This window comes from Sciurus carolinensis, chromosome 9, assembly GCF_902686445.1.
Source record: "Sciurus carolinensis chromosome 9, mSciCar1.2, whole genome shotgun sequence".
Lineage (NCBI taxonomy): Eukaryota > Metazoa > Chordata > Mammalia > Rodentia > Sciuridae > Sciurus > Sciurus carolinensis.
This window is the reverse complement of record NC_062221.1, coordinates 52,170,099-52,186,015: the sequence shown is the minus strand read 5'-3', so window position 1 is coordinate 52,186,015 and position 15,917 is coordinate 52,170,099. Positions and strand designations below refer to the sequence as shown.

General features: G+C 42.3%; 1 long non-coding RNA gene across 3 annotated transcripts in view; it reads right to left on the bottom strand.

Annotated features, from left to right (window-relative positions):
- The window catches only part of LOC124993137 (uncharacterized), a 129,443-nt gene that overhangs the window by 33,149 nt on the left and 80,377 nt on the right, over nucleotides 1–15,917 (bottom strand). The window contains exon 3 of one of the 3 annotated variants that reach the window (XR_007110257.1): nucleotides 9,250–9,532. This is a non-coding gene — a long non-coding RNA (uncharacterized LOC124993137). Of the gene's footprint in view, nucleotides 1–9,249; nucleotides 9,627–15,917 lie in introns of those variants that run through there. The other 2 variants (XR_007110256.1, XR_007110255.1) reach the window with 2 other exon arrangements.

The window sequence follows — 15,917 nt, the reverse complement described above, 5'->3', positions numbered from 1 at the left end:
AAGCAAATCTTTTAAATCTCTCTTTCTCTTACGGGGAAATAGTAAAAAATTTTCCTTGGGTTGATCTATAAAAGCATGTACACATTTTTAGATGCATGTGCCTGTGTCTGAACTCTATAATAATGCATTTAAAAGGTTAAAGGGGCTGTCTAGGACTTTTGTTAATTGCTTTTATCATTAAATAAGCTATGGAAATACATTACAATTGTGTTATCATTGGTTGCATTTATTTACAGCTTTATTTTAATTAAGCTTGCTATACTTATCGAGGCAATAAACTAACTGTGGCTGGCATTTATGCATAATAATATGCTATGAAATAAGATTAAAGAAGATGATGATAGCAGAAACAATTTTCTCCTTAGAATTTTTTTAGGAATATGCGTTCAAAAATATCAGATCACTGGTCATTCGATTTTAATCTAGCACCACCACTGCTCCTAAATATACTAATAACTCTAACAATTCTAATAGACAACACAAGTAACCCTGTTTTAGGTTTATAAGAAGTGGGCTAACAGTACTGACAATAATACACCATTGACTACTAGACAATCCCAAAACGACTTGGAACAGGGTACTTCAACCTCAGAGAACTTAAAATGTTGCTGTTGGCAGGATTTATGAAAATTGAAAGTGCTTAATCTAAAGACAATGTAACACTCCTTCCCTGGGCAGCGAAATGCTACATACCTTTAGAGCAATATTGTTAATTAGGAACAAAAATGCAGAACTCCTGGAATATTCTGATTTGATTTTGTTCTACTACTAGTCCTAGCCAAAAAGCTTTAACTGCTAAGTGTGTCTCAATTTTATTGCAGAATCTTTTACATTGATTTTTCTCTCCTAAACTCTCCTACCTCCTCAAGTATTATATCTGAAGCCAACTAACAATTTTGTGGAGATAGGGGACTGTAGACTTATTTTTTCTTCTTAGTGGCAAATAGAGGTTTAACTTGCAGTAATTAGGTGAGAACTAGCCAAGCATCTTACTATTATGATGCTTGTTAAAAAACGCTTCTTTTCTGCATCTGCATTTGAGTGTGTTCCCCTCCTCTCTTAATCTTCTTATGGAAATGAAGGCAAACGGCAGGGAACCTGCAGAGTCTTGGAGAATGTCCTTGTTAACTGGAATTTCTCAGCATTGCTAATTAGCCGAGTTTGACGACCACCAGTATTGGGGGAAAGCTCTGTTTAACCACTCACAAACCATTCCGAGGAAGAGCAGACTAATTTTATTTTGTAATTAAAATCTGAAAAGGGCCCTATTTGACAGTTAGGGCTATGAGAGTTTTATCTCCCCGTGAAATAATTACTGCCTTGATAACTCAATTTTCTGAAAAACGTCAACTGTGGGCTCCAAAAGTTTTAATTTCATTACGTAAGGGGGAAAAAAAAAAAGCTAGGAAAATAGGAGAAAATGTACAGAAAGGCTTTCTAATTCTGGAGCTGGTTAAACATATTAGGAGCCAGATTTGACCAAATGAAGATTTCTTTCCTTCCTTTTTTGTTATGTTTCTTATGAATCCTGACCTTCCAACCATCTTCTATGAAAGTGACCACAGCAGTAATCATACTACAGTGAAAGAAATGATACCAGTAGTCTGGCATGGAAGAAGCACATACAATTAAGAAGTGAAGTATTGCAACTACAAAAAAGTTCTTGATTTTAAAAGGCAAAGATAAAGGGAAATTAAAATGTATAGCACAACACAGAACAACTTGATGAGTTGAATTTTATTTAGATCTATCCCCTAATACAAACAAACTAAGAGTTACAGAGTAAGGACCTGGCATAAGTCAATTTTTAAAATGTTTCCTTTTCCCCTCTAAGTTACAAAAATTCTCAGTCTCTCTAAATTGAAGCATGCCACAAGGCTTCCAGAATGATCAAATCTTGATCCTTCAGGATTTAAGAAACAAACACAGACAAATGAAGGTGAAGAATTTCATTAGGGGATTTCTTTTTCCTAAAAACATCATCACATACTTTCCAAAAATAATCAACAAGAAATAAGCTGGGAAAAGTTAGGATATAGAAAATAAGAACACAAATTAGAAACTGATTCTTGTACCATTGTCAAACTTCATTTCCTTGAGACTGAAGGATCCCTCACCAGAAATCCTACAGGAGACACCTTTATTTTTATAGCACGATTTTTAAAATGATAGAAATTCTTTCATCTATATTTCTCCCCATTTTCTTTCTATACCAAATCTGTCAGGTTTTGGAAGTGTGAGGGATTATTGACAGGAACTATAATAAATGTTTCTAGATGACACAAAGAACAAACATATACTTCTATCCCTTTCTGTTTACTGAGATTAGTTATGCATATGGATTCATGGTAGATTGGCAATTTAAAATTGCTTAATCATATTTTTTCTTTTTGTGAGTCTCTTCAGCACCTTGCCTTTAGTTTCTAGAAGTGGCATTACACATAACAAATGAATAAGGGATAACAAAATGCTGTTTCAGTCCAGACCCAATTTCACCAAATAATTTCACTGAAGAGCTGTAAGGACCCTTGAAACCTAAGGAATGTAGAGCTGCTTTGAATTCAACTCCCTTTTTTACTCATTCTCTTTCATCTAATTCTCACTGATGAAATAAATGCATTTTTAAAAGGATTCAATAGTTAGAAAACTAAATTTGTCCCTTTAAACAAAAGTAATATATAATTACTTGCATATGCCTTCTGGACTGTATATAATAATCATCACATTACTTACAGTATTGTGTATTTGTCCATCTTTCATATATTCCAGGTCAAATAATTTTGGGAAAAAGGAATTTGTATTTTATAATTTCATTTCTATTTCTGAATGATCAAGTAATTTTAACATAAGGTTCTGTCCCTGCACTGCAGCTGTTGTCCAGGGGAAAATGCAATTTGTCCATTAAATGATCAAATTATTTTAAAGTAGAAATTCCCTTTTTAAAAGACAAGCTAAAAACTTAAATAGCTTCCACCAGTGGTTTTCAGTTGCACATAACCTATGGTTTTGTTTTTAACATCAGAAGAGAATTAAAAAAAAAAAGTGGGGGGGGGGCAAACAGGCCACCAGGAATTTCAGGTGACTCCCCAAACCCCTGAATCTTTTTGTATCTCTAAATCATTGCTTGGAAGCCTAATTACATATCTCTCTGACTGACCATACCATCTTGGTACAATTAATCATACCAAAGGAATAGGAATAGGGTTTCCTTAGAATCCTAATTTTCCGGTGGCTAGGATTGTTACCTAATTTCAGTAAAGACTCTTGCTTTAAATTCTCCAACGGTGATTATTACCTTTATTGTGACTACAACTTTTGTAGGAAAACACACCTAAGCCTTCCTCAAGGTTTATCTGGCCTGCATTAAGGGACACACCAGTTGGGACAGGGCTACATGTGCACTGCAGTGGCAGTCTGCAAGGAGGAAGAATCTCTCTTTGCCTCAGTCTAGGCCATTCCAAGATTCTTGCTTCTTGTGATCTCATGGAACGCACTACTCCTGTGTCACCCATAAGATCCCATCCAGAAGTATGATTAGGTGTAATAAAAACTGCAAAAGTGACAAAATCTCAGAGGGCCTAGGTGTTTGGCACTCCAAAAAACATGTTGGGAAAAGAAATGCGATCTGCTTAACATGTGAGGGACAGGACTATCGAAAGAAAAGGAAGAAAGCCTTTCACCTGTGGCATGAAAAGAAGTCAGAGCAAACCACTGAAAAAACAAATCACCCTACAATCACCATCAGTCCTAAATGAAACTATTACCACTTTTTCTCAAAGATCTGCAGCTGCGCCTCACCCTGGAAAGTGCTCTAAATCAAAGTGTACACCCATCCTGGGCGGGCTGGCATCCTCCGGGCCTCCCATTGACATCTGGAGCCCTCTTCCAAAAGCTCTTCTAGCCTCAAAAGAAATGTCTGAGAAGTCATCCTTCCCAGAGGCCTACTTCTGCTTGCCCCTTAGCGCCCCCCTTCCAATCCCAGCTCAGATGGAGTTGGGCCTCCAAGCTCATCCCAATGGAATTCTCAGATCGCTGGCCTGATCATCTTTAAAGGCTCCTTCCGAGCTGGGGCTCTGACTTTTATCTCCCCTCCCACCCTTCTTCTCTTTTTGTTGGCTCTCCCTACTCCTTTTCCCTCTTACCCCACACCCCCCTCCTTAATTTGGAGATCATTGACACGATAGGCTGTAATGAGTCCTTCAGAAACTGTTATGATCTACAGTGACAATCTCTGCACCTAATTCACAGATTATTGACAAGCGCTGTGGGCTCAATGGTGTCAAGTTGTACTTGTGGTTTCAACACCCTTCAGCAACCCACATAGCTGCTGGGCCCTGGATTAGGACCCACAGTCTGGCAGGGCTTATCTGCGAGGCTGAGTGGTGGAGAGATAACTATCTGTCTCTTCCTCAGCTCCTCCAAGCCGACAGGGCTTTCTCCCTGTCGCCTTTGTCTCAGGGTTGGATGAGGGAATCTAAAGGTTCTCGATTTTAAAACAAAGCAAAAGAGTAAATTTAATAAATGAGTGCTTATCCTTGAAACTTGGGTCTTAATAATGTCATTTTTCTCCACTTCCCTATAGCCCTACCAAGCTCCAAAACACATCTGCTGGTTTTCAGAATGCGGGTTCTCTTCAGGGTTCATCAGGAAAGGTACAAGGGATCAAAGTAAGAAGGGGCTGAGGACTTGGCACGGGCTCAGTGGGTTTAAGCTAGGTTGGCCTATTCTTCTGCATCGCCCACAGAATCAGGCAAGTCTGGCTACTTACAGAGCAGGGCGCCCAGCCAACCCGCTCAGGCTCAGGCCTGGACGCTGGGACAAGAGACCCAAAGCGACCGCCCCGCCCCTAAAGGGCGCTTTGCCGCTGCGGAAAAACACTGCCGGTTGCCAGCCGCTGCGGCTTTGCCTGCTGCTAAGGAGTCGGTCCCTCGCTGCCCGCCACCCCAGCCCCCAAAAGTGGAAGGGCTACCTTCCTGCTGGCCGCCTTGGGGCGTGGGATTCCAGCAGGGGCAGAGTTGCCTGGGACCACAGAAAAAAAAATACTGTGCCAGGAGTGTTAGGTGACATGCTCAGGCCTGGGCCACCCACTTGTTTAGCTGTTTTTGATCAACTAGGGGCAAAGCTTTCTCTTTGGGTCTTGGAAAGTTGGGGACTTGCAGTCTGCACACCCTCCCGCAGCCAGGTGCGGCTCCTCCCTTCTGTCTTCGCCCAAGTGTTCTCCGCCAAATGGGAGAGCGGAGCGGGGTCGCAATCTCCGGGACTCTGCTACTGCAGGTTCTAAATTACTTCCGAATAACTGGCATATACCCGGTTTCTGAGGTCGCCACCACGATTTTACAGGCTTTGGCCTCCCTATCACGCTGCGTGTGGGAGGCACCGCGTCGCCTTCGAAACTCGGCTGTCAATGTACGGTTTCTTAACCTACCCGGTTGGCGCGGGCTCACAACGCTAATCCTGACTTCATATTTCCGTAATGGGGGTTTTTCGTAGAGCACAGGGTGGGGGGTGCTGTGGCAGGAAATCCTGTTTGCCTGTCATTTCGATCGAATTCCAGGTGGAGATTTATCAAAAGCTTGGTTCTTTTCTTGCCACTGTCTCTGAACCTATTTAGTGAAAAACCTAAGTCGAGATCCGATTCTGGAATCAGAGGGAGTAGGTATCTCATCGCACCGAACAGCAATTCCCCTTGAAACACAATCTCGGGTCCGCTAATTTGGAGAGGTGGGAGGAATAAACATAAGAGCAACATAAAGCTTGCACAGTCATAGTAGTAGCTATTTTTTAAAACCCATCCTGTTATGAAAAATTAAGCTAGTTTCCGTCAATAGGCAAACTTAGAGAAAAGCAACCCCTTAAGCTTGAAAGTTAAAATTTTTAAGTACATTCCTAAGGACGGAATTAAGCACAAAAAATGTTTAATTTTAAACAACTAAACAAACGCAGATTTCCCCAATGTTTAAGTTTAGAGAATGTGTCATTTTTATAGTTTATCTTTGTGAAATAATTCAAAGGCTACTTTTGCCCTCTCTCTTGCTAACCAAAGGAAGTTGAAGCTCTTTCTTATGTAGACAGAGAGTTTTTGGAAGTGCAAAAATACTCCTTTCTCTAGGATAATTTGGATTCCTGGTCAATTACATGCTGAATTTCAAAGAAAATACTCTTTACCACTGACACACCTTCCCTAAAATCCCATGGCTGAGATAAAAGACAAAGATGCCAGGCACCTGTTTCATACACAGTACTTAGAATCTAACTGCTTGCCAGGAAAGGAAAAGTTTGGCAAGGTTGATTGGGGGATGGGAAACACTCAAAGAAGAGACTGGACTTTTAATTACGCTCGGGAAATAAAAAAAAGTAGGAAAAAAGTTATTTCGTTTACTCAGAGACTCTCTTAACAGTACTTGTAGAACCTCTGAGGGCTGCTGACAACGTCAAAACAGCAAGCAGAGTTATCTTCTGTTTAATTGTTTGAAATGCGGACAAAACGGGAGAAGGAGCTTTTGCTTGACTCTTCACAGCTACAGAAGAAAAGTCTTTGTTTATCATCATGTTCCTCTGTTTTACTATGGCAGGGTCTTTAAAAGGAGTCCCCAAATCAAACCCGGGTGGGGGATGGCTGGGATGTAAGGAGGAGGAAAAAGTTAGTCTTTGTATTTTTTTAATTGAATTAAGGTTGCATTATCTCCTCCTTAGTTTTTATTGAATTGAAATATTATCACTTAAGGATATAAAAACTTGTTTCCGCATCCCATTTCCTTTTTGGAGGGTAATAAAGAGTTTTCTCTAACCCCCGAGCAAGGTTCTAGCGATTTCCAGGACTGGCGCTGCGCAGCTCCTACTGTGTCCAACAGGGGGCGCCGGGCACGAATCTGCACGGCGGCGCAGCGCCGCTTCACATCTGAGCTGGGTTCCAGCCCCGGAAGGCGAGAGCCGTTCGCGGGGTCGAGTACAGAGCTTTAGTCTTCGTGGATAAAAAGAGATTAAAGGCTAAATTCTTTTTTGGGTGTGTATGTGTGCGTGTGTGTGTGTGTGTGTGGGTGTGGGTGGGTGGTTGTATGTGCGCGCGCGCGTTGGGGGAGTTATCAATTTTAACCAACTACGAAAATGTAGAGCTTTTTATCCTTTGATATTCTCATAAAGAAATCAAGGTTGAGAAATTACAAGGTTTCTGCGCCAATACTGCAGCTATAGTGAGGGGGAAATTATTTAATTAAAAATATTTTTTTCCATCTGTTCACATGATCTTTTTAGAAGTACTTTAAAAGCTGACACTGATCCGTTTGGCCTGCTAACCTTGCCCCAAGTTTCAAATACTTTCAGCTATATCGAAGGTCCTTCTATTAATATGAAGGGGGGCGGGGAAAGACCCAAATATTTAAATTCCCCTAAATAGTTCCTCCTCTGCATCATTTTCCCCTACTTTCTTTAGAGGGGCTTTCATGTAATTGACTCATTTCATACTGTCGATTCTCCAAAGCCAGGTATAAATGACAAGAAGCAGTTCTAAATAATAATAACACTAAAATCTGATGTTGGACTACATCACACCCAAGTAAGTATAAGATGAAATCTAAATAAAATTGTAATCCACTCGCCCCCACCCCAACTTAAAAAAAAAAAAAAACCCTTCACCTGTATTTAAATAGCGTGTCTTTAATTACAGCAGTTGGGGATGCATGAGGCTGAAATGAAATTAGCAGTCATTACCAGTCCTTTAACTCTGTGGTGCTTTTGATCAGCACTAAATTAGCTTTCCAGTCCTAACAAAGACTCTACAGCAAGCAGTGGGCTGTAAATAAGACAGCGCGACCTGCCCTCAACACCTTTTCTCTTGTCAATCATAGCTCTATCATTCAGCCCAAGATTAACCTTTATCTACCAAAAATTTTTTAAAAAAAGAAAAAGAAAAAAAGAAGGAAAAAATGAAGAGAAAGAAAAAAGAAAAAGGAGGCGGGAAGGAAAGCCCCCTGACCACCACATGTCGCAGTAACAGAGGTTCCTAAGAGCCCCCTTTAAATTGTATTATAATGAGCCAGTGTCAGAATCTGCAATTTCCAAATCATCTCTTCCCACTCCACCTCCTTACACCTCTCGAGTATATTAGAAGAGTCAGAATGCAGTTCAGGTAGGAAATGAGTATCTTTCTCCGAATTACTAATTGGGCGTGGGCCACCCTCCATAAATCAATTTGCCATTCGTCTCTCCTCCTCTATTAGTCTAACAAGATTTCGGGAGAGGAGGGGATGTTAGAGGAGAAAATATGGATGATTTTAAGGCATACATAAGTTTCTGGGCTCAAAACAATCAATTTCTTCTACTAATAGTCTCTAGTTTTTAAGTCTTCTGGGAAAAAACCTCCAGCAGCCACAACAAAAACCCAGCTGCTTTTCCCAGTACTGAATTACAAAAGTAAAACATTGTTCTAGTTGCCATTAGAGGGCACCAGAGAGCAAGCCCCATCACCCCTCGCACAACTTCCCCGCAGAAAGCCCTCCCAGCTTCGCCATGCTCTGTAATTCCTTCTCTCAGGTAATATTTCCTGCTTATCCTGCCCCCTTGCGTTTCTATCTCCCTCTATGTCAGTCTATCATAAAGAACGAGGTCTCGCCATGTCCCCATCCTCTCTTTTTGCAAGCTCCCTTCCATCCTCAATCACCACCAAAACAGTAAGAGGCTGGTTGAAGTAGTAGCAACCCTTTAATGATATGTACCTTTTGAATCAAATCACTCTTTCCATTCTAAGTAGCATTGGTCTGGAGAAGGTTCTTTGTAGGAGTGAAATGCCAGAGTTTAACATTTTAAAGATGGAAGCCCGAATTTTTCACTGTTGGGGTTATTTCTGGAGGCTCACGAATCTATTTCTTCATTTTCACAGAAAAAGAAACACACACACCCTTGCAAGGCAACTTATTATGTTTAGTACTAAAACTGTTCAGAAGAGAATAAATAATGTCATTTCAATTCTGCATTTGTTAAGGAAATCTCAATTAGCATTTAATTCCAAAAGTTAACGCTTTCGGACTTAAATCTGCCTGTGTTAAATGACTGCCACACAGGGTGTATTTCCAGATCTAGTAAAGGTCAAAAGGAAAAAAAAAAAAAAAAAAAAAAAAAAAAAAAAAAACCAGAATGAGAGAGAAAGAAAGTGAGTGAGTGTGTGTGAGTGTGTGTGTGTGTGTGTGTGTGTGTGTGAAGGGGGGGAGGAGTGAGCTAGCAGTGAATGTCAAAGTTGGGTTGCAAGCTACTTACATGTCCATGCCAGATCAGGGTGTTGTCTTGTAGCAGTTTGATTGGCAGGTAAAAAAGCAAAGAACGTGAGGGCTCCCTGAGCCTCTTGTCAGCCCAAGCTTGATCACTTCTCACCGGACAGAACGAGTTGAAGGAGCTTGCAGTTCCCCTCTCATCCTCCATCCAAGGCACCGTGAATCCATTTCGGCTTTTCTTCCCCCCAGTCTCTCCATCAGCCTCCTGCCTTCCCGCATCGCCTTAGACCAGCCTCCAAGACCTAGCCTAGCTTTGCCACTGCAATCCCCTGCAACAAGAAAAATCGTTTATGGCTTAAAACCCCAAATGGCTGATTTTTTAAAAGAGAGAGAGAGGGAGAGGGAGAGAGAGAGAGGAGAGAGGGTGAGGGGGAGAGAGGGGGAGCGAGAAGAATGCACCCAGAGAACAACAAAAAAGTCAGTTATCCTAACACTGCTCTGTCCCCCCACCGTACAGAAGAAGAATAAAAAAAAAAGCTTTATGTTTTTTCAGTGGGTATTCAAAGATAATTTGATGCCATTGTTTCTGCTACAGATGGTTCTTTTAAATACAATAACACGGCTCTTTGTGCAGGCTACCCACAATAAAAATCGAAAGCGTTCCCCTGAATAACCATTTTGTTCTCTCTTGTATGGGGCCAACAAAAGATGCCGTGAGGTAATGGGTTCTGTTTATTGAAGCCATAGAATAGGGGTTTGATAAAGATTTTTTTTTTTTTTAAAGCAGAAGACCTTGCAAGGTCGGGCTGATCTCTTCATATTTTTTATTAAAATATTTGTCCAATAGATTATTCCTTGGTGCAGCTGCAGGTCTCCTCCTCAATTCTTAATCAGCCCAAACATCTGTCTCTTGGAGGAGGCTTTAAAAATCAGCAATTGTATCAGTGGTGCAGTAACCTTATCAAATCCTTAGTTTTGAGGCTCAGTACAGGCAAAGGCAATGGACTCTCGATTCTATTTGGTCCTGATGGGGTGAGACAGGGTTGAGGGAGAGAAGACAAGTGACCCCAGCTACAGCAATTGAGAAAACAGGGTGTTTTTTTCTCCCCTGCTCCCTGGTTGGCCATGCACACAAGTGGAAGAGCCAGACACACAGATCACTGAAGACTTCTTTCATCCTGAGGCGTGTCTCCTCATCTCTGCAAGCTCCCACCAGTGTGTGCACGCTGGACAGGGGCAGGGCATGTTTTCTTGCCAAGTTCACCCTCCCCTCTGTGAGGTCTCCAATCCTGGAAAAACTAGGATGGGAGCCCAGGAGGGGTGGAACAAGCTAAAGATTAGTCTGTAGCACCCAAAGGGTCCTACTCTTGGCTCTCTTTGATTCTATTCTAGCTAGCTTTGATTCATTGATTGCAACCGTGCAGTGGCTGGGGGTACACTGGTGGCTACAGTCCCCCTGTGACAGCATTCTTTCCCCTCAGGCTTGCTCTTAGAGCCACTCAGCTTCCTTCCTGTCAGTTCCACTGAGAGCATCTGTTTCTGCTCATCCGAGAAGCCTTACCACCTAGACCCAGCTGAGGTCTCTATCAACTTTGAGCAAGCCCCCAACACCTAGGCAATGGGGACACTGCAGGGGGAAGTGGTTAGTTTCTGACTAGGTTTGTCTACCTTTCTAAAGGAATTAGTGCCAGGGCTCCAATGGCCCAGAGTGACAGTAATCCACTTTCATGACTTCTGCTCTGTGTGTTGTTATTTGCGGCTAGACACTAGTCTGGAAAAAAAAATGCCTTTCATCTTAAAAAAAGTTTTCAATGGGTTCTCTATCTCTGTCCCCCCACCCCACTGCTCAAAGGATCCCTCCCTTTATTCCCACAAACTGTTTAAAATAAAAGAAAGATAAACGCTCAAATCACTTAACAAAACTGATCTCAACTTCTACTTTCCCTTTTGGAAACAATTATGTTATTGCTTTACAACTGGTCATTTAATTAGGGATTTGGGGGGTTACAACTTAAATGTCAGTTAAAGCCTTTTCTATGAAACTTGAAAAACAAAGACAACAAAATTGTCTTTTTGAATCTCAATAATTTTTTGAATCAGTAATTCATTTATATTTCAAGATAAACAGCTTAATATCAGTTTGAAAAGGATGAAGGTCAGAGCAATACTGAAAAAAAGTTACACACTTCTCAACACTCTGGATCAAGAAAAATGTGCCTATATAATTGTGTGTTGGAGGTGAGAGGGAATTGCCTAAATCAAGAGTGGTCTTTAAGAGAGAAGTCACATTTGTTACTCATGCCATCCTAAGAGAGGATGGAGGCATTATGTAAAATTAAGAATCAATGGTAGAAACATTTTCCCAACTAAAGGTGGAACAGGGGAAAGTAAATGTAAAATGTGTTCTCTGTTGTTTTCATTTAAAAAGTAACCACCTAACTAACAGAATGATTCCTTCCTGCTTCCCTTGTTATAATATATTGTTTCATGAATATCAAGAATTAGAAAGGATGCCCCAACATGATTAAAAACTGTTTTCCATCTTACAATGTACTGGAAAAAAGAATCTGAACTACTATCCTCTTCCCACTGAGGCGTTTTGGACTGGATTTCAGACTGAAAGATAGGAAGGCCTCCGGGAGTAGCCTAAGGTGACTCAAGGTGAGCAAGGTGATAATCTTATCAATTGAATCTCTTTCATTCCATCCATAAGGCCTCCTGTCTTCTGTGACAGGACAACAAGATAGGTGTTTGTTTTTTAAGGTAAGTCACCCAAGTTGTATCAAAAGCTATAATGCAATGACATTCCACCTGATGTGGCAGAAGACTTCAGTATTTACCTAAAAAATGTATGATGTGTCATGCCAAGTGAAGGGTCAAAGTGATAAACTACTTTGGTAGATAAGAGAATCATTTGTCCACAACCAGGAGACCACCTACATTCACACACACACACACACACACACACACACACACACACACACTCACTCACTCTGTATCCAGGGGAGAGAAACTGGGTCGACTGCTTGAAGCAAACGCACCACCAAAACGGTGCTAGGTTATAGAAAGGGCTTTCTGAGGGGATTGGGAAAACCGTGAGAGCCGATTTATGGACATTTATAGGTGGTCTGAATTGGAAACTTCCCTATTCAAAAGCGCTTTGGGGCCAAAGCTGAACTCCCCAATTCTGTAAACGCAAGCCTTCCTGGAGAGTGAAGGAGTTTCCCCTTCATCCTCAGAATAGGAAGGTAGTGAGTGAATGATTTGCAGCTAAGCCCAGATTGAAGAAAGAAAGAAGAAAGGCAAAGAAGGAAGGGAGGGAGAGGGGGAGAAAAGAAAGGTAGAGAGGGGATTTTTAAAAACGGGATTTAAGAAGACTATTGGTAGAAGGGATTAGAATGAGGGGCACTAGGAACCTGGTTTTAAAATGACGATGCTGCAAGGAAACACGATACGCACGATCAGGGTCTGGATCAAAGACCATACAAACCACGAGTTGCACAGAGATGGCATCATGTCATGCTTTAGCCATCGGCAACTGTGAAAGCTGTAACTTCCCTCTTCTTAAGTAACCAATCATTCACTAACTGGCCACCTTCTGTCCTCCACGTGGAGATAAGTGGGACTCGGCCGGCTAGGGCCGGGGACCCTCAGTCTCCAGGTGTCGGCTCTCGGGTCCCGGGATCTGCGGGCAACTCGCGCGCTCCTCACGCTCCATCGCCGCCCGGCTCCAATTGGAGCATCGGCTCTAGGTCGGGGTGGGGAGGCGACTGCTTCCCCTGGTCTGCGGGAGGATTAGAGATGCGGGTGCTTTTATATGCGCCACGGGATGATGAACATGTAACTGGCTCAACACGATCCAATTACTCACTTAGACCAAAACAAAACGACGCAACTCCCCACTTGACGCGCATTTTGAAATCACTTGGAAGCGCGACCGGGCCAACGCCCCCGCGAGACCAGACCCGAAGGAAGGCTTGGTTTAACCCAAAGTCTATAGATTCTAACTCAAGATGACGCGCGCGTGCGTGTGAAGAGACCTGGAAACCTCATTTTTCAAACCCTCTAGAATTAACTTGGAGTCACAGCCTCCGCCTTCTAGCCTCTCTCATCCTTTCCGTGGTCTGTGCAAACCCGAGGGCAAGTGGAACCGAGGCCCGGCCACGTAGGGGTGGTCCGCTCCATACCATGTCGCGCGAGTTGGAAAGTGGAGGCTCGGGCGGGCAGGAGTGGGTTCCCTCGGGCCCCCGACCAGCTGCGCCCTCGCCCGGTCGCGCCCTCCGGCCCCTTTTCCCACGCTCCGGGCCCGCACGTCTCAGCACCGCTCGGCCCGGGCCTGCGAGGCCTGCTCCTCCCGGCGCTGCCCCGCTCCAAGAGGGAGGCCCCTCCACCGAGGAACCGTACCGCCCGAGCGACTGGAAGCCTGGGTTCCCAGACCGGCTGCAGGCCTGGCTTCCCAGGCCACCTTGCCCACGCGCCTTCGGAGGCCCTAGGGCTGCTTCAAAGCACGCGCGGGCGGGTAGGAGCTCCCTGACTCTAGGCTCAGAGGTCTAAGTGACTTTGGATCGGTTTATTCCTCGGAGCGCATAGTGTGGCCAGTGTGGTTTGTTCTCCCATATCCGATGCGTGGAAACTGGAGCTTGAGCCCGGGAGATCCTGCAGGGAGGGCTGGATCCCGGTCACCTGGGGTGGGGGTGGGGGACCTGGGGATGGAAAGTGAGGAACAAGGTCGGGCTAGCTAGGGACCGGGACACCCTCCCAGAGAGAGGCAGCTCTCAGGTCAGGAGGAGAGCCACGATGTGGGAACCCTCAGGTGTCGGCGAGGGCAAGAGGGAAGGGCAGGCTGCTAGCGACCTGCCTAAATGGTCACAGACTCATCATGGTCTTCCTCCCCTCTCACGCTCATATTTCTAGAACTCTCTGGAACCCCCTCAGTCTATTTTATGTTATGATCGACAACAGGAACTTATAGAAAGGTGCGCTTTAAAACTAATTGAAATTTGGAGGCAAAAGTAAGGTCTAGGGGGAGCATTCATCAAGGTCTTCCTTTAAAAAAAAAAAACAAGTTATAATACATCCACGTTTTACATAATGAATTAAAAGATTAAAAGTGTTAAACATTTAAAATATGCCACAAATTTTGTGATTTTTATCAATATATTCAGTGCTTCCAAAAATGGAAATGTCTCTTGTCTTTTAATCTCTGAGTAACAGGGTAGTGAATATAGGGGAAGTGACCACTGGGATATTTGTCTTCTGTCCTTCTGGTATTTTCTTACTAGTATCACACTTTGGAAAATGCTGCTTGCATCCATCTAAGATAAAACTTTTGTGTGTGTGTGTGAGTAAAATATTAATATCATCTCTTGGACTTCAAGAATCATCTAAACTGAGGACATTTTCCAAATGTACACCTTATGTGCTATTATAATTTGCCAGTACATAGTTGGATCTGCTATTTTGTAATTCTCTGAACCAAAATTCACATATGTAATCCCATGAACACAGCGTCAGTCTCAATGCAATATCTGTACAAAAAAGTTTGAAATGTCATCCCAAAGTGTGGTGATTATTTTTTTATTTTTCTTTCCTAGGCCTAAGGATGGATACTCAGTGGTTTGGGTGGCTTACAGATACATTCTTAGAGAGCAAGTATTGTGATAAATTTTGAGGAAAAAGGAACATGTCATTCTGGGATTTGTCTAGAAAGGAGTTAATGACCCAGTGAAAGTGATTCCAGAGAGAATTTCTATTTAAAACTTTCCCTCCCCATCCTTCCTCCATTCTTCCTATATCCTTGAAGAAAGAGCAACATTTATTTGCTGAAGGGTGAAAGAGAAAGGAACTAACCTTTAATGAGTATCTATTACATACCAGATACTTTGTTATTTACTTCTCATAATAATCCTATAAAATTAGTATTATGACACTCTCCCTGCCCCTCTTTAACAGAATAGAGGGAGATGCAGCTGGGTTAAATGTCTGTGGTTTCACACCTGGGAAATAGTAATTTGGGAAATAAATCCAGTTAATTTTAAAACCCAGTCTTGTCTTTACAATCTGATAGATTGAGTCCAAAAAGGACCAAGAAAGCCTCATTGGTTCCTGACTGTTGTGGATACAGGAAGAAATTGGTCATGCACAGTGTAAAAGGTTTTGTCTTTTTCTGGAAGACGGCCTCTTAATTCTTACTCTGCTTAGGATCTTTTGGTTACCGAAAGCTTGACTGGAGGCAGGATATCATAGTCATGTCTTTTTCCATACCAAAGTTGGGCTGAGAGTTTTAATTCAATTTTTTGAATATAGATCTCAATTGGCCTCAGGTCTAAGGCTGCCCATACACTGGGCTGACCCAGGTCATAATTTCATGAGTTCAGACTCGCACAGGTCAAACTAAGTATCATTCTTAAAACCCCAGCTTCAGAAACCAAAGGGTAGGAGGGAAATACAGTAATAACAGAACACATGACTGCTAATTAACCTTATTAACAACTGCAAACCAGTGAGCATTTATATTTTTATTTTCTCAGAAAAGCAATTAAATTTTTTTTTTTTGCTTTCTATTAACTACCTTCCCCCCCAGATAATCACCTGTATCAAAACTGCCCTTTAAAAGGTCAGTAGAAATTATTTTAAGACATTTAAATATAAAAAAAACCATTGTTATTTTAATAGGCACTATGGATAGTTTAATTTGTATCTTGTATTAAATTA